Below are 19490 nucleotides of genomic sequence, written 5' to 3' on the forward strand. Positions count from 1 at the left end.
CACCACCCCTCGCAATAATTTCCTGCTAATATTTAACGTAAACCTACCCTCTTTCAGTCTGAAGCTTTCCTCCTTGTCCTGTCCCTCCAGGCTCTTGTAAAAAGTCCCTCTCCATCTTCCCTGTAGGCTCCTTCAGGTACTGGAAGGCTTCAATTAGGTGACCCTGGGGACTTCTCCAGACTGAACAATCGCAATTTTCTCAGCCTTTTCTCTCCTCGCTGGAGAGGTGCTCCAGTTTTCTAATCATCTTCATGGCCTCCTCTAGACTTGCTCCCACAGATTGAGGTCCTTCCTGTGCTGGGACTCCAAGGCTGGATGCAGCACTGCAGGTGGGATCTCACCAGAGCAGAGCAGAGGGGCAGAATCCCCTCCCTCATCTGCTGCCCACAGGGCTTTGGATGCAGCCCAAGACACATTTGGCTTTTTGGACTGCAAGTGCACACTGCTGGGTCATGTTCAGTCTCTCATCCACAATTACTGGTCTCATCTCTAAAGGTAGCATCATAAAGCTGTTAAAATCTGCAGACTTCACACACTAAAACTATGAAGCATAACAGTTTGTGCCAAGTAGAACACGAATGGTTATATTTCTGTATATGTTGGCCACATGTCCCTTAAAGCTTTCTGTCAGAAGGGCATTAGGTGAATACTAAATATCCCAAGAGCACAGAGTTAAGGGTTGACCCTGCCCGTATTTATTTGACCTTATGCTTTGCTCCCAGGGGGGTGTGAACATTTCAGGCTCCAGAGCTGAGAGCAGCAGTCCCATCTGTTAAAGCAGCTCCACAACTACTGTTATATAGACAGACAAATAATGTCTGGTTTTGATATGGCCCCATTACTGAGTGCCGACAAAATCTCTAGGACCTTATCCATTTAACAACTGAACCATCAGTGAGAGCTTTTATATTTATGTAAAATGTATTTAAAATATTCCAACTCTTTAGTAGATCACGATACATAACAGAATAGATGCAATATTTTATGTTGTGTTTTGGTTTTAATACTTTGAACTGAAGAGTGAGGATTAGGAACTGATCACCAAAGGAACTATGTGTTTTGAAGAATGTTTTCTATACATCACATTTGCTGCAGGCAGGATAGATGTATGCATATTTTCACTGGAATAGAATGTGCAGTGATATATTTCTTCATTTCAGTCAAATTTACATGTCTAGTCTGCCATTATAGATTATTAGATAGCTAAATTTACTGCTCTGAAATTATTCTTAATAACACCATTGCTCTCAACCTGCTTCTTAAGCTCCAGAAGGGAAATTGATATTGTGTGTAATTATTTTCAGCAGTTCTGAATACAATAAAATTGCATACATTGGAATCACATGTATGTCTGTTCATAAAAACACCCCCCCACACACTGCTACAGAACAACAGGCATTTTTAAAAGATGTAAATCCCTCTTGGTTTATCCATATATCATAGATAATATGTATGTCTGCAATGGATGATATATGGAATAATGTCTTACTTTTCTCAGCAATTGCTTCACTCACTTATCTTTAGAACACAACTCCTGCTAACACCAAAGGAAGGGACTCCTGCTTCCCTCCATGACCATTTAAAAGTAATACCCTCACACCATCTGTCATCTTCATTGCAGTGTGGTTGATAAAGGAACAGACACTGAAGGCTTATTTCTGGCTTGGAATTTGATCATGAAACTCTGAAATTGCAGGTGTAATGTTTGAAGTCTACAGCAGGATATTCCTCACATGCTCCCTCTGCAAAGGGGCCTGGACTTCTCTATCCAGGGGGCTACTCTCAAGGAGGGATGAGTCACCAGAAGTCAGACTTAATTACCCTGTTCATTTTTTGGGTGTTGGAAGTCTTCAGTTTAGATTCTACTAAGCTTGTTGCAGATATCTCAGAGATGAGGCTCAAAACCAGCTTACGGAAGAGGACACAGCACTTTTCTTTCCTTAACACCACATATGAGAGCCACCCGCACTGACCACTCGTTATCCTGTCAGAGAGATGCCTAAAGGGACATGGTAAAGCATAACCCACACTCATCTATTTACTCTGCTCTGTTCTCAGTCAAGAGGTGGTGACAGGGAGTGCCAAAGTCCCTACTGTTACTATGAAAAGGAAAAACAGAAACTAGGATATACAGCCTGAAAAACAGAACAAAATAAAACCACCAAGCAAAAAACCTCGACTACAATAAATAATATTATTTTACCTGAATTTGACATTCTTCTGTTAATCAAGTAAAGCTTATTAATGGATGGGTTCAAAAAAGGCATCTTTGGCCTGAATGCATCCTTTCTGACATTAGTGCCTCACATTTAGCTCATCTGTCTCAAGATGGTTTGGGAGCTCTTTTGATATTTAAAGATACTTCTTCTCCTAAGCCAGACTTCCCTGAATGGTATTTTGTTCCCCTAATTATTTTACAGTGAATGTAGATGACAGTTTTTCAGAGAGAAAGATGAAATAAATCCCATCTTTGGGGCCCCGGCCCACTGCAAATGAATCAACAATGGACAAATCAATGCTATTAAAATAATTAGAATTTCCAGCCTTAACAACTCTTGAAGGTGATAGAAAAGAGTTGTACAAACTTAGAACTTTTCTACTTGACATGATGAAAGTGCCCAAATGACATACATCATGTAAGGTGCATGTTCTCATGGAGTGGTTTTTTTCCTGTACATTCCTAAGAAAAATATTTCAAGCTCCTACCTCTCCTCAGTACTAAATCAAAGTTTGACAGTAGATGTATTGTTATTTTGCATGAGTAGACGATGCATTAATTTATAAGTCTTCAGAATAATGCTTTTTAGCAACTTGGTGTAAGATGAAAGAATATGGCCATTACTTATTCCTAGTAAAAAACACCAGGTATACAATTTATACAAAGTGAGCACTATCTGGCACAATCCTTGTTGCTGGGAATAGAAGGAATTGCACAAGGTATCCCCATTATCCTATCCTATCCTATCCTATTAGCCTAATTTGGCTAAGCTCATTTTAATGGAGCGCGGAAATGCGGCTGCCTGTTCATCCTCTCATCCTGGGAACATATTGTAATTAACTGCCTGAGCAGCTGCATGGCAGCAGGAGAAGGCTCTAAATGATGTGACTCTGTTGATATTACCTGTGCTAAAATGATTTTGGAGATTGGAAGGGAAGAGCTGATTGCCTTTTACAGCAGTTTCTAAAGCCTAAATGAGTTCTGACACCTGAAGGAAGGAGAAATAACCTGCAGACTTCACATCAGCATTCTGTAAAATGCATTTGGAAGCTTGATCACCATGACCTCACCCCCGCAATTATTTCAGCCCCTCCAGTTATTGTCACATTTTTGATCGTCAATTTTGTTTTAATTGATACTGTGAATGTTAACATAAACTTGATGGCAAAGGAACAACTATTCACTGTGTAAGGCAATTTCTTCATTAGCACAAGGAACCAAGGTACCACCAATGACCCTGCTCGTGAGTAAACAGCAACAGTACATTGAAAATCTGCCAAAAAATATGCTTGGGGAAACTATTACAGCACTTTATTAAATGGAAGAAAATGGAGTTAATCTGGCAGACAGCTATAGCTTGTAGGGCAAGGATGGGGCAAGACCTGAATAATACATTTAAGGTATTAATAGCAATGGTTAAAACACTCTTCTGTAGGATGACAGTAGTGCAAAGCTGGGTGTTATCTTTATTTCTAATCTGTGAGATTAAGACAAATGTTGGTCATCATGGTGAATTATTATGAAATGCAGCTGTGAGCCAAATGGCTAATTGAAAACTTCTGCATCTTCTCCAGGCTGAATAACCCTGAGTGTCTCAGCCTCTTTCCATAACTCTGTGTCCTGTTCAAGTCACTTATGCCACCAAAACAATCAGCAACCTGGTCTAGTGGAAGGTGTCCCTATCCATGGAAGGGGGCTTGGAACTAAATGATCTTTAGGATACTTTCCAACCCAACCCATTCTATAATTGTTACCAGAGGTATGTGCTTCACTTGCCCTTTTGGCTGCTAGAAGGAGGGAGAGAGAGTCACCTGAGAGTGTCAAGGGTGTGCATAATCAAGAGAACACTGTGGGAACTCCAAGAAAGAGTATAGGAGAGAGTATGATCTGCTTAAACATCTCATCCATCTTTGAGAACCTCTGCAGATGTCACTCTGCAGCTGTTTGGGGAGCTAATCCAGTGCAGAGGCTGTCAACAGGACACAGAGCTCTGAGCGATCCTGGAGCAGGAGCACAGAGGCTGCTGCTCAGTAAGGCTTGTGATCTCATGAACATTTTTTGGCTTCCTTCTGTCTGTAAAAACGTGACATGTTTGCAACTCGCATTTATAGACAGACTTCATAACCACGCCTCAGTTAACTATGGCTTGTTCTTCTTCTGTTTCTCTGCTTGTTTCCAAAAATCATGTGATGAGTCTTGTTTAAGAACGTAAGGTCCCCTGTGAAGAAAACATTTCTCACAAGCTAGTTGTGCATTGTTCAACACAGAAGCTTCTGGGCCTTATTAGTGTTGTTATTTGCATTTCAGAGAGCACCACAGAGATTTGAGAAAAGTTGTTTTCTTGGCTGGAAGAAGGGGTTTCCCCATGAAGAGTTGCTTCAAGGACATTAAAATCACAAATAAGAATGGCACAACACAAAGCACAGAATGGAATTCTGACATGATTCTGGAGGAATACAAATTACAGCCACAGCAGTACTAAGTACTAAATATGAGCATAAATATTTGTCTGTTCCATCTGTATATTCTAACAGAGATTTAGATGCAGAAGTGCCTAATATTACCAAAGCATTTGTTCTAATAATATGGATTTTTATATTTCTACTGTTATGAGCAGTATTAATTCTTCATTTGAAGTACATTTGTCTTCATCATTCACAGTATCCCTTTTATTTACACTCAAAACTCTGTCAGAAACAAGCTGTATTCATTCCACTGATTCTGATCTAAACTACCATCTTGGGTGAGAAACGCAAAATACATTTATTCTGCTTTAATTAGACCTCTAGCAAATCCTTAGCAAATGTCAATTTTGAGCAGAAGACAAGAGAGCTATTTCCTTTAGATTCTCCCTACCACGACAGCAGGATGACAGAAGGAGCTAGGAGTTAATAGGAAACATTAACCAAAATTTGCCCTTGCAGCAGCCAGCAGTTCAGCTGCCGTTTCATATTTCTTCCATGACATCACACGTACTTCCAGACTTTAACATTTGTCCATGGCCTTCAGGGAGTGCACAGCTCAGTAATAGGATGAACTGCTTTTAAAAGATTGTTCCAATACCATCAGGGCTGACACAGCACTGATGTCAGTGGAGGTAAGGGAGAGTGCTGAACTCCTCACCTCCGCTCCTATCACAGGGAGGATGAAAAATGAACACTCTGATGGTGCCAGCATTGCAAGCTGTCTGCAGCTGCCCACAACCAGCAGTCAGCATCAAAGGGTGGGGGGTGCCAGGGCCCCACAGTGCTCAGGTTTGAGTGCTGTGATGGGGGAATAGCAGTGGGGGTCTATTGAGGTGGGGAGAAGAAGGGGCACAGAAATTTCAGTCTTGCTTTTTTTCCAGGAGACCTAGATCTGACTATCAGCTTAAAAATGCAGTTGTGCTCTCCAGGGGTTCAGGTACTTTAAGACATTATTAATCTGCATTGGATCATGCCAGTGGTCCTGTATGTACTGGTTGGCCTTTGACAGGTTAGAGAAACACCCAATGTCTCAGTCACAACATTCTTTGTCCTAAAATAAGGACACTAGCGCATGGGAAAAACAGTGACTAAGGCATCATTGAGATAAAAATTCCTTCCCAGGCGTGCCCTTTGACTGCCCACTGGCTTGGGGTGAGTCCCTGTGGTTTATCTTCTTTCTCTTAGAAGCTTCATCTATTCAGTGCAAGTCTTTTAGGGCAAGAGCACCTTCTGAAATGGGTTTGTCTAACATCAGAGGTGACTGATGTCCCCAAGTTCAGCTGCAGTGTATAAATAGTAAGAAGGAGGCCAGTGGGCTGCAGAGAGCAAAAGCTTTGTGCTTTGCATTTTTTGACCTTTCCAAACTGTAAACTTACAAATATTAAAAAGAAAGGATCCAAATGTGCAAAGGAGGAGGAGGAGAAAGGGAGGGAAACCATGTACTAATGAAAAATAAAAAATCACTTCGCAATTTTTTAATGAAAAATCACTTGGCAATTCGTCATCTGCCTTCTTTGAGATAAAAAACCAATATAAAGGAATCAAGAGCAATTATGTTTCAGCCTACAAAGTGTCTTAGGCTATGTTCAAGCCTTAATTTTTTAGCTTATGAAATGTCTTGGGCTCTGCTCAAGCCTTCAGTTCTGAGTTTATGTTTGTGTGTTTTGTCTCTTTTGCGAATAATGGACTCTATCATCATTATCAGGTATTAATTTCATTGTGGTATTTATACTCTTGAAGGTTTCAAAGTTCAGGATATGGTTGAAAAGTTACCTGATTATAGTTGTAGAATACACAGGGGTTTAAGGAGTTCTTTAATGTGCCTGATGAAGACATAATTGGGATAAGAGGGCCAAAAGCTGAAACTTAAAATCCATCCTGGAAAGCTTGGGATTTTTTTTTTTAAACAACAGCTGCAGAAATTTCTGCTGGAGCCAAGAGAAATAGTTGATAACTCTCTCTTTCTCTCTCTCTCTCTGGGCTTTTCAAACAAATCTGAGTGTGTTTCCCAACAGCCCAGTGGCCTTGATGTTATTCAGCATAGCAGGGTGGAATATTGCTATCTTGGCAAGTAACATGGAGAAGTCGTGGAAGAAGATGGATCCTGCCTTAACAAAAAGACCAAACAGCTGCCTGTAGGGTATTAATTTATTTGGACAGCAGCTCTGTCCCATCCTCCTGGAGTTAAACACTCTGTGAACATGGCAAGGGGAGCTCTCTGCCTTGCAGAACTCACAGGTTAAATATAAGATGGGATACAACAGACAGGCCAGGAAAGCACAAGGAAACCAGCACACACCATTGGTGAAAGTGATAAATCCAGTGGTTTCAGGAGAGGAAGGACAAAAGCCCTGATCACAGATCAAACAGGTGTTTGAGGGAAGGATTTCAGAAGGGAATCATAACAGTCATTTCTGGCTGGTCTGGGGTTTATTTCTGACTAATGCCAGGGAAAACCAGAGAAGGCACAGAGGAGCTCACTTGAAGGCACAAAGCAGCAACTGAGCTGATGCCAAGGCCCAGCTGAGGATAAGGAAGAAAAGGGATACAAGGAGACAAAACTGTAGGCTGTGAAATATTTTCAACAAGTTTCTCCTGGCTGTACTGTAGGCCAGTGAACAGCAAAAGCATTTGGAAGAGAAGGTGGATGACATGAGCAGCAGTGTTTTGAAAGGGCAGGAAAGGGGAAGGGAAGATGCCCACATTATAACAAAGGGGCAGATTGATGGTGTCACCACAGTGACAAAGCCAAGAGATGGGGCAGGCAACAGGGCAGAATCAGGGCCAGATTCAGGGTCCTCGTGAGATTACAAATGCCCAAAAGGAATGCAGAAGACAGGTTGAGATGCTGGTAAGAGATTGATTGTGGTGTACTCTTCGTGTACTGCCCAGAACAGGATTTATTCTCAAAATGCCTGACAAAACAGATTTGCTCTTTTTGATGTTTTTGTAATATATTCTTCATAATTCTTCCAGCCAGCCAGCTGATCCGGCATCTGCCAGCCACAGGTGGGCTGTGGGCTCATCACAGCAAGCAAATGCAACTCTATTGATTTAAAGATGTATGAGTCTCCTGCTAGCAAATCATTGTATTCAATGGTTTCTTCATTGCCTTTAATCATGGGAGTAGGTGTTCCATTATATTCAAAAGACATTTTTTCCTATTTTAGGAGACTTATGGAATAGCACATAACAAATGCATGGAGAGAAGCATCTTTAAGCAGCCCTACACAATGGAAGCAGACTTTAATGACAGGAAAGGTCAGTCTGGCAGATTCTTTTCATGCTCAAGGGCACTGTGCACTTTCCAAATACTAAACTTCCACTATAGTAATGCTCAGGACCAAACAAAAGCTACCTTTTCTCTCTCCTACAAGCAGGTTTATTAGCCCCGTGAGAACCATCACCTGCTTTCCTCAGAGTAGAGTCAGGTTGTTGTTTTTCTGTTCTTCTGGTCTCACGAATCATGAACTGTGAGTTGTGGATCCAGAGGGATGGAGTGCATGTTCTTGGAGCACAATGTCTGGGGACAGAAGTGACAGAGACTCAAAACCCCCCACATCAGGAAAGGTTAAATTCCTGCTTTTTAAGTACTGACTTCTTCCCTATCATGGGTTTGAACATCTGTGGTCTGCCAACCCTATGGATCTGTGTGTGGCAGTGGGCTCCTGCAAATACAGCACCACAGGCCAAGTTCTCCAGGTTTTTGGGTAGAATTAGACATTGGTGCCCAAATCTGAATGTCACGAGATCTTGAGGGTGACATGGGCACCAACCTGATCTGAATGGGTGACAGCAGAGTGTACAATGTCTGTGTTTATGTGGAACTCTGGGGCTGACCAAAGGCACACATAGACAGTAGACAGTAAGGAGAGTATCAAGAGAATGGCTGCTTTGAAACACTTGTCTGAGCTGTTGCCATCCAAATTTGCAGAACATTAGTCTAAATTCAGTCTTAATTTTGGTGACTTCAATCTCACCTTCACTGTAAATACATGGAATTGAATTTTGTCCTGCACTTACCTGTGCAGTAAGCTCTTCAGGGACACCTCAGCCTTAGGTTGGTATCAAAACACATTTATCATCCCCCTATATTTTCATTAAGTTTTGTGACTGTGCCTTTCTAACCTGATACACTGCTTCCATTAGTCCAGACACAGAAACAGCTGATCTGACAGAAGGGCCCTTGCCTATCTTATTTATCTTTTTCAATACTTTTTTATAATTTCTAGAACATATACTTAGAATAAGTTTGGAAGATAACAATTTGAATCAGTTCTCTCTTAGCCTGTAGTTATTTTTAGTTAGGTCTCAGTGTAATCATGCCAAAGACCCTCAGTCTTGATCAAATCTGTTTGCTCTTCTCCCTCTGTTTCTCCAAAATAGTAATTGAATTGTTGTATAAGTCTAGTGAAAAGAGCCTTTTCCATTTTCAAGCATCAAAGGTCTTTGCAAGTATTTATTGATTGCTGTCTCTTGTGAAACCTCTTTGAAGCAGCTACGGTCTGTTACAGTGTTTAACCAATGGATAAACAAGCCATAGAGCTTGAATGATGTACAAGCATAGATATTTTTATTAAATCCCTTCTTTCAAGCCAAACTCTGATAGGAAACTTCATCCTTCCCTCACAAGCCTGAATATGGACTCAACAGCTCAAGAGTTTTAGTTCAGCACACTGGAGCTGAGTGCAGAGCACTGATCTCTTCCTCTGCCTTGCCCATGCTGCCATGGGGTTGTCAGGAAATTGCTGCTGGAATGGTTTCCTGGATGCTGCTGGCACTCAGCCTGTGCCTGGGACAATCTGCAGAACATGGCACAGCCCAGAGGATGCACAAGAAAGCTTCCAGCCAAATTAAGTGATGGCAGAGACCAAGGAGCTGAGGTCCCACTTTCCTTTTGATCTCCCTCATCTCCTCCAGTGGAAAAATTTCCATATATCACGTGCTTATTCAGGAGCTTTCAAAGGGCAATGAAACATTTTGGCCTTAACACAACTGATTTTTTTTTTCAGCATGGCTTGCAATGATTTCTTTTGAACATTTTTGGCATCAAACTGGATCTCCGCATGCACAATCGAAGGGAACCTGCCATCTTCTCCACCAAGATCCACGTTCCCTGGATGGAGGCACACTATCATGGATGCATTCTGGTATCATTTGTTCATGTGAAATAAATTAGGTTCTTTTGCTTTCCCCAAGTAAAATAACTTTCTGGCGTATGCTTTGCTCTGCCTGCTTCATTTTATATTTCTTTTTCTCAGGAATGGAAAACCAGAATTCCCATGCTATTCCAGATAAAGTCTCATTACAGTCTTGTATTTCCTTATCCCCAGTTATCTCACGGCTCTACAAATAGCCAGTTTAGTTATCTTAAGCAATAATTTCTTACATGTCAAGAGAAAAATGCACTGTTGACTAATTTAGAAAATTTCCTATTTTATCAAAGAAGACTACAGATTATTCTGAGGATTCTGTTTTTAACAAAGACTTGTAACATATTAATTCATTTCTCTGTATATCTGTATTTTCCTTAATAATTTCTTCTAAAGTCTTAGATATAACTGTCATCAAACTAATTGGGTTTTAATTATCCATGGGATTTTTTTTACCTGCTTGGTAAGTATTCTCCAGTGAATTCTTTTGACAAGATCTCTGATGAGATCAGGAGATATATGCAAACAAACTGTGCCAAGGAAAAATACTTTTCACAATACCACAGGTCATCTATTTTTTAGTCCACTGAAATCCAAAGGGCTGATGAACATAAGCTTGTGAAACCAGAGTGAGATGTAACAGTCCTGTCCTTAAAACCACCGTTTTCACAAGATTTGGCACTTCAGGACAGGGTGATTTAAAAGCCTGCCATCCCAAAATGTCCCTGCCAGATCACTGATTAGGTGATGTGCTGATTTTGTTACTGCCCGTAAATGTAAACCACTATCAATCTCAGTTTACATTAGAACATCAGGTTGCAAACTGTGCAGGCTGACAACTCAGATTCACAATCCTCTCTGATTTAGCTGCAACAGCTGAAGAGTTTATCATCCAGGCGGGTAACATCTTCAGCCAGCACAGGTAAATCCAGTGTGAATCAGTCTGAATTGCCCTTGTTTTCTCAATTACCCAGCTATCAATGTACAGAGAATCAAGAGAGACATGCTGCAGAGCTCTGCCTTCTGCTCCAGAGGTCTGAGTCTTATCAGAAAAGACATGATTCAAAATCCCATGCATACATTTCAGCTATTCCACTTGTCTCATCAAGCAGTGGCTATGTATTATTATTAATATTAATAATAATTTTATCAGAATATTGTATTCCAAAGCCTAGGAAATAAATGCACCAGGAAATAGATCCATACTTTCCTTATTGTGGGGGAAATGCTGGCTGCTTGTTGCTGCAGTTCCTGTCTTGGTTGGCAGCTATATCAATGACAGGCAGGGAGAGGTGAGAGCTGTTCTACAGTTAGACTGAGCCTTGTGGAATGAGCCTCTCAGAGCAGAGATCTTTGTGCCTGCCACTGAGTGATGGAGTTAGCTCACATCCCAGCATGGATGTGATCTTGTCGTGCAGGAGGCTTTTGGAAATGGCTTGGGCTGAGAGGGAATAAGGGTCACTGCAGCAGCTGAGATTTGAAACGGCAGGTGCCACCAGGGAGGTGACAGGCACAGAGGAAAGGACATGGTGAGACATGCTGGCTGCCTGTGTGGAAATAAATGTTCCTGGACCTTGAAGTCAGGTGGTACACATCAGACTGCATCCACACTAGTAAATCGTGACAGCCCTCAGAACAAGGTAGACACACAAAAAACACTTTGGGGAATGATCCCTGGACTGTTCAAGCTGTTGAGTTGTATTCAGGCACTGCTGGGCAGTTCACAAGTTGGAAGAGGACAAAGTCTTGACAGAGAACAATCTAAGGATTTACTGCCATATGGAACCACGTTCATGTGCCCAGGATTATGCTGGAAATTACAGAGGCAGCCTTGATAGGCAAAGGGATGCAGAACTGGCACTTCACTGGTAGGGAAAGGTTTGTTAGCATCCAGATCTTAGGCTGTGGTTAAGGAAGTCACCAGTAGGGATGACTGCTCTAGACACACAGATTAGAGCACCTGGTCCATCATGTAATAGAGCAGTCAGGGCACAGAGAAGACTGGAAAGCATGGACTGCTGAGTTGTTTTTCTCCCTCCTCAGTGCCAGCACATTGAGGCTGGATGAGCAGACCACAGGTCCATTGCTGGTTGCAGGGCATGGCTGGGGCTTGTGGCTGCAGGGGACAAAGCCAAATTCCCTGTCCTTGGAGCCTGAGGTTTGCAAAGGGCACCCTGTGTGGGTCTGTGGATCCACATCCACCCCCTCTGCTCAGCTGGAGTAAAGCCTATGGGTGCACCTCCCATATTCACATATATGGGGAAATATCTACTGTTTTGACTGAAATTCTCTCCAACTGTACTGTTTATCCACTAAGTTCCCTCACTTTTATATTACTTTGGTCAGTTTAATAAATTTCTCCTGAGAAAAATGAAAGGCAGTCTTTCATCGTTCGTGTGTCATATGTGACTTTCAAAAACAACCTTGTGGGCAGAGATTTTTAATTTCACCGGGTTAAAGAGGCCTTTAAATAGCAGTCAGCAGGACTTCTGCCAGGCTCTGTCCTTGTGTACCCAGGACAAGCATCTATGAAAGGTAATGGAAGAAAAGTAGAATCACCTACATGGTTCTGCAGTGAAGGTGAATTTTTACACAACGCCAAAATAGGTACTTTTACAGATGCAAGGATCATATGCATGCAGATATATGATTTGGGTTTGGTTTTTTTTTTTGGCTGATGCTGAAAATAAATGATTTCATCTTTCAAGTGACAAATGAGTTCTTATTTGGCAGAGTTGATTAAATTTGCTTTGTGGATAGAAAAAAAATTGTGCTGCAGTTCACTGATACAGAAACAATTAAAATAGATTGTTTTACCTGATGCAATTCCAGACATGAACTAATTATCCTTTTATGAAATCACATCTGTAAAAGGATAATTGATTTGAATGAGTACAATATTTCACAGAGACAGGAGTGAGTACAGCACCTACTTACCTACACAGCAAATTCTTAGTCTTTAAAAATTTAATTCTGAATAGTGGCTGGTTTAATATTTGCTTGTTTTTACTTCATACATATATTTTCATTAATGCATATGCTTCCCTCTTGGATATATATTTAAACACCAAAATATTTGGCTTCAGAAAAACAACAAATTAGCTTGGACCACTGCAGATGAGCCCCAATTTACTTAAATGACACAATGGTTTCTAAACCTTCTGTTAAAGCTTGTTGCTTCCACAGACAGTCTCAATGAGTTCATACAACATGATGTAGCTCTTTTTTGTTGTTGTTATTTGGATATTAAGTAAAATAGTAGTAATTTCTCCTGTTTCTTTTGCTGAATGGATGTTCTGCCTAGAGAATAGGATTCTGTACAGCAGCACATTTCCTGCTGGCCCTTGCACATGCTTTGCCATGCAGAAATAGGATCTACATTGGAATCCAAAAGTCTGAGATACATTGGAATAATGCCAGAGAAGGGCTGAAGGTCCAACAGAATAATTTAAAGGTGTGACACAGGAAGAACAGCTAAAGGGATTTACAGCATACAGTGTAAAGGACAACTACCTTAGAGATAGAGCGATAAACAATATTTAGAGAACGTGTAAAATGTCAGAAAGAGTGGAAATTTAAGCATGCTATTTGGAAATGATCAGTGACATTTAGTTGTCAGGTCAACTCGCTGGTGGAATAATATATACAGGGCAATAATAACAATTCCAAAAATGTTGGAACAACTGAGAAGGAAAGCTGCTTTGAATTTGCCCATCCCAGGCAACTGAGAGTCACCACTGCTGCATCTGTGAGAAAAGCAAAGGGGTTTCTAGGACAGATGAGACCTTTTCAGAATATACAATGAAATACAAATGTCACTGAATCTCACAGCACCTCAGTGTCCTTATTCCTGGAGAACCCTCACCTGCAGTACATTGAGACAGTGAGGTCCTACATTCAAGAACCCAAACTGGGCATAGGGAAGAAATCAACAGTAAAGTGGCTGGGCTGCTGTGCAAAAGGCATCTGGGCACACCAAGCTTGCTCAAGCCATAATGACAAAAGAAGAAAATATTTTTGTTAAAAAGTACTTCCTTTTCTCCATTTTTTCAATTCCAGAAGGGGTGAACCAGGTTAATGCAGCACAAATAAACTGGGCATGAATACATTTAGATAGAAACCAGGAGAAAGTTTCCAACTCTCTGTATCACAACCAGTAAACATCAATAAGAAGAAAAAGTTTTGAGACAGATACTGATCAGCAATTCATGTGGATAAGAAACTGTGTACCTGTAATAGCAGGAAGCAGAATCTGATTACCCTTCTTTAACATTCCTGGTAAAGTAAAATAGAGCAGCCTGATCAATTACTCCTGACTCAGAAAATAGTGCTTATTTGTGACTGACTTAAAAAACACATGGGAATTTAGCATCTATTTAATTATTGGACTGAATTAGAGCTTTACCAAACACAGCAGGCTAATGTATTTTGATAACAGGAACTAAATTTCTTGATGCAGTATTGTGTTGTTAATAGAAAAAAATGCATCATAAAGCAAACAGAAAATACAGCATAAAGTACACCAAATTTAAGATTTAAATAATAGCATAAACACTGCAGTACTCATTTTGTTTTTTCATAGCAGAGAGTTGGTGATGGTTTCTCTTAAGCAACAGAAAACCAGGTTTTATCATCCAAATATGAAAGTTAAAAATGGGCAGAGTATATCATGTTCCATGTGTTTATTCTGGTTGAAGGTTACATTGATTTTGTGCTATCCTCTGCTTTACGTGCATGATATTAAAGCTGTGTGCCATTTCCATACTGCTGAAATGCTGTGTTATTAACAGAAAGAAAGGAGCCATTTTTAAAGTCCATGAATATTTACTTGACAAGGATTTTGGTGGAACTGGAATCAACATTACCTTCTACCAGAAAGTACCAAAACAGCACTGAAAAGTAAAACGAAAAGTTCAGATGTAATTAAAGAGGAAGGTCATTGATTCTGTTCTCAAAGCACAGATTCCAGTAACCTAAAGAGTTATTAATGGAGACAGCATGATGATGATCAAAAGAGAAGCTTGCAAGAAATAAAGATTTTCAATACTGTGGTGTTTTCATGGCTGCAGGCCTAGAGCCAATACAGTTATGAGTAACTGCAAAGCCAGGTTAAAGGAATACTTTTTTTTTATGGAGAATGTGCTTTCAATTTTGGAAATAGAACAAAAGCCAGTTTGCATTTGGCATTTCTTAGCAAGCGGGAGCAGAGAATGTGGTTCAGTTTAATTGTTGGAACTACTAAGACAGTCTTTTATGATGAAGTCATTTAAGTAAACAGCATGCCAAGAATCTTCAACATTCTGTTTCCATGATTTATTTAAAAAATCTGATTTATAACTGCCCCCACAGCACTTTGTTACCTATTGGGTGTACTGGATTGAATATCCAAATTGTCTTAATGCTGCCATTTTTCATCAGAGAACCCCTAGAAGAGGTGGAGATGGAAAGAATTGGCAGAAACTTTGTGTTTTGACAGCAAATGAAGCAAATGAAAGGAGAAAAATGAAAGAAGCAAAGTGAAAACTCAGTTGCCAAGGCAAGAAGCTCCAGTGCCAGCACAATCAGCAGTGGAGCATTCCAGAGAATTCCTCAACTGAGGGAATCTCAGGGAAACATAAAGACCTGGCAGAAAACCACAGCACATGTCACGGCAGCTGAGGGGACCTGGGCAGGACCGGGGCAACAGTGGCCAAGCCATGCCATGGATCAAAGAAACTCGGGGAACACACAAAGAATACAAGAGAACACGTGTGGCAGTTTTTGTGGGAGTTTGCATGGAATGGTGAGCAGGGGGAGGCTGTAACTCACTCCGCTTGACCAGGGAGCAATGGCATCGACTGTTGAGCTACCACAGCTCATGGAAAGAGCTTTAAACTAGGTTTGAAAGGGGAAATAGATAAAACCAGGCTCACTAGAGGTAAGCCTGGTGGCAGAATGCCAATATTTGAGGAAGTGTGCTAGTGAAATTCTTCAGGCTGTGCCAGGCTGTGCTGAGCACCCTGGAGCACATCTGAAACGTCCCTGTAGGAATGTGCACAGCCCCTACAGCCATCTCCATAGGGCAGGGGATGGAGATCCACCCAGCAGCAAACATGTAAAGGCTGTTGATACACTAGAAACCATGGAAGAACCTGAGAACAATCCCACAGGAATCATGGCCTGTCCCCCAGCAAAGGTGGCAGGAACAGCAGCCCAACTGTGCTGTGCATCTGCAGCAATGCATGCAGTATGGGAAAAGAACAGGAGGAGCTGAAAACCATTGTGCAGCTGGAAAACTACAACATAGCTGCAACCACAGAAATATGGTTGGATGAGTCACACAGCTGCAGTGATGGCTGTAAGGGACAGGAAAGGAAAGTGAGACAGTGGGGTAGCCCTGTGTGCTTGGGAGTGTTCTGACTACCTAAAGCTTGATGATGGTGATGAAAGGGTCAAGTGTTTATGGGGAAGAATCGAGGGGAAGTCCAAGAGGCAGATATCCTGGTGGGAGTCTGTTAGAGACTGTCTAGCCAGGACAAAGAGGCACATGAAATATTCTATAAACATCTGGGGGAAATCTCACAATTGTTAGCCAGCCCCTACCCTTGTGTCACAACAAGCCCCTGCAGTGCTCCAGGCTGGGGGCAGAGTGGCTGGAAAGCTCCCACAAGGAAAGGCCCTGGGGATGCTGGCCAAGAGCAGGCAAACCTGAGCTAGGGTAGGCAAGAAGGCCAGTGGCCTCCTGGCATTGTGTGTCAGCAACAGTGTGGCCAGCAGGACCAGAGCAGTGATTGTCCCTCTGTGCTGGGCACTGGGGAGGCCTCTCCTCAAATCATGAGTTTCTTGACCCTCATGGCAAGAAAAATTGAGGTGCTGGAGCGAGTTCAGAGCAGGACAATGGAGCTGGGGAAGGGTCTTGAGCACAAGTCTGATAAGGAGCAGCTGAGCAAGCTGGGGGTGTTTAGCCTGGAGAAAAGGAGGCCCATGGGGACTTCATTGCTCTCTACAACACCCTGAAAGGAGGGGGTAGTCATGTGGGTGTTGGTCTCTTTTCCTGAGTAACAAGTGATGCCATAAGAGGAAATGTCCTCAAGTTGCACCCAAGGAGGTTTAGATCAGATACTAGGAAAAGTCACTTCATGGAAAGCGTTGTGAAGCATTGGAACAGGCTGCCCAAGGAGGTGGTTGAGTCACCATCCCTGGAGGTATTTAAAGAACATGGGATGTGGTGCTTAGGGACATGGTTTAGTGGGGGACTTGGCTTGCAGTTGGATTCAGTGATCTTAAGGGTCCTTTGCAACCTAAATGATTCTGTGATTGTGTGTGTGGTGGGAGTCCTCCTTCCAATACCTGTTTTCCAAAGAGTAGCTCCTGAAAAATTTCAGTGCAATTTCAGATCTAGAATTTTCATTCACTCCATATACAACTTTCACACGTGGTCTGGAACAAATCTCAGGTACAGAGCCAGTAGTATCTCACAGGAGGTGAGTGAAGGAGAGAACAACAAAAAATGGTTTGCAGCTCCTCAGAGAAAATACACTTAAAGCAAAAGTGTAAGCTATGTCCATGGAAAAGGAAAGTAGAAAGAGGTCTCCACACAGAAGAATAGGAAGAGGAAACCACATTAACATTATCAATACAAGGAAGACCATGGAAATTGCTGAGAAGGGACACTGCTGACAAATGACAGTGAGAAACTCAGAAGAGGACTCACCTTTTTTATTGAAGAGAGGGAGCATTTTATGCCAATGAAAAAAAAAGAAGGAAGAAGATGGGTATATTCAGCTGGCTTTTGGCTGCACTGCTCAATCATAATGTTGATGATCCTTGTGGGGTCACTTCCAACTCAGGATATTCAATGACCCTAGTGTTACTCAATATGTTCACCCCACCTCCAGCTGCTGGCACAGAAAGATGAAATACACTCCACAGACAACGGAGATGCTCAGATATGCTCAGACATCCCAAATGCCATTCTATGTTCAAAAAATTCATTTGAGCCTTTGATATTCTCAGCAGAAGTTGGCCTGTGAGGTTAACCTTGGTGTCTGTTGGTTATAGGCTGTGAGAATTTGTAAAGAGCGGATGAACTACCAACAGACTGTGAGGGTCAAAAGCATTCCCAGTCCTGATAAGAGGAAACAGAGAGGACCTGGGGAGAATACGGACATTTCAGCTTGGCTTAAATGCACAACAGATTTCTGGATCAAATCATCAGAACAGCCATGTGTAAGAATCTGGAAAATAAGGAGTCAGATAAGAAAAAATACCTACGTGCCAAGAATTAAATCATGGCAGAACCTGCCTAATTTCCTTCCAAAACTAGGTAGAAGTTCACGTGTCAGCAAAGAAATTTTGGATTTCATGAAGTTTAATTGGCACAGATATATTATAAATAAGAACAGGTGCAGTCTAAACAAAATCATATATAGCAGGTGCAGAAATTGTGGGACACCTGCACTTCACCCTAGCAGTGTTCATAGGTCAGGACTTCTATCAGTAGTTCTTTGTCAATTTGAGAAAAAATGCATTGGTGTGGTCCCATCCTCCTGCTCAGTGTTTAACAGCGAGATTTAATGAATTTTCAAGTGGTGTGAAGGCACTGCTGAGCCTCTTTGAGAGCTGTTATGATCCCATTATTGAGAAATGCCTCTACCAGAATTAAGGTGAAAACGAGACCATATGTTGAAGTCAATAGCACAGATTTTATTTAACAGTAAATTTTAGAGGTGGTAGAGAAAGATTGACAGAAATTGAAAAGGGGTGGAGGGAGAGAAAGAGAGTGAGAAAGAGACTGATTAAGCCCACATCATCGGCAACTGCCCGATAACGCAGGACGCGAGAATCAAGAGGCACAACTACATCTGTAAGGTGCTGTCAGAGGAGGCGAAGAAGAAGGACTGGGTAGTGTTTCAGGAACCGCACCTAAGGGATACCAACAAGGAACTGTATAAACCAGACCTGATATTCGTGAAAGACGCCCGTGCGTTTGTCGTGGACGTGACGGTACGATACGAAGCGAGCAAGACATCGCTCGAGGAGGCCGCCGCAGAGAAAGTGAACAAGTACAAACACCTCACCGAAGAGATACGAGAACTGACCAACGCAAAGGACGTTGTGTTCATGGGCTTTCCCCTAGGAGCGCGGGGGAAATGGTACCATGGGAACTTTGAACTGTTGGGTGCTCTCGGCCTTTCTAAAACAAGGCAGGAGAAGGCTGCCCGGACTCTATCCTCCATTGCGCTCACGTCATCCGTGGACATTGTACATATGTTTGCTAGTAGATCTAGGAGCTGTAAGGTAGTGTAGACTGTTATTTTATTTTACTTTGTAAATTTTGTTCTGTAACATTGTATAACATATCTTCAATAAAGTTTCGGCGGGGGCTAGGGACGCAGGGCAGCCACAAGCCAGAACATCGCTCATGGTAAGTAGGGACAGGACGGAACATTTCATAATGCGTCAATTACCACCCGATTTGGACCAATTTACCCCATTTGTCCAAGGTGGACGGGCCACCTCTACTTAACCCGGAAAAGGAACATATAGTACTTATATGTGTTCGAAAAATAGACATATCACAGCCTGTGGATCCAGCAGAATCCTGTTGGTCCTTCTTCACCCTGGGCTTCTCGGCAGTGGGCATCCCAATGTTGCTCAAAACTTTTCACAATT

Source organism: Corvus hawaiiensis, chromosome 26 (genome assembly GCF_020740725.1).
Source record: "Corvus hawaiiensis isolate bCorHaw1 chromosome 26, bCorHaw1.pri.cur, whole genome shotgun sequence".
Lineage (NCBI taxonomy): Eukaryota > Metazoa > Chordata > Aves > Passeriformes > Corvidae > Corvus > Corvus hawaiiensis.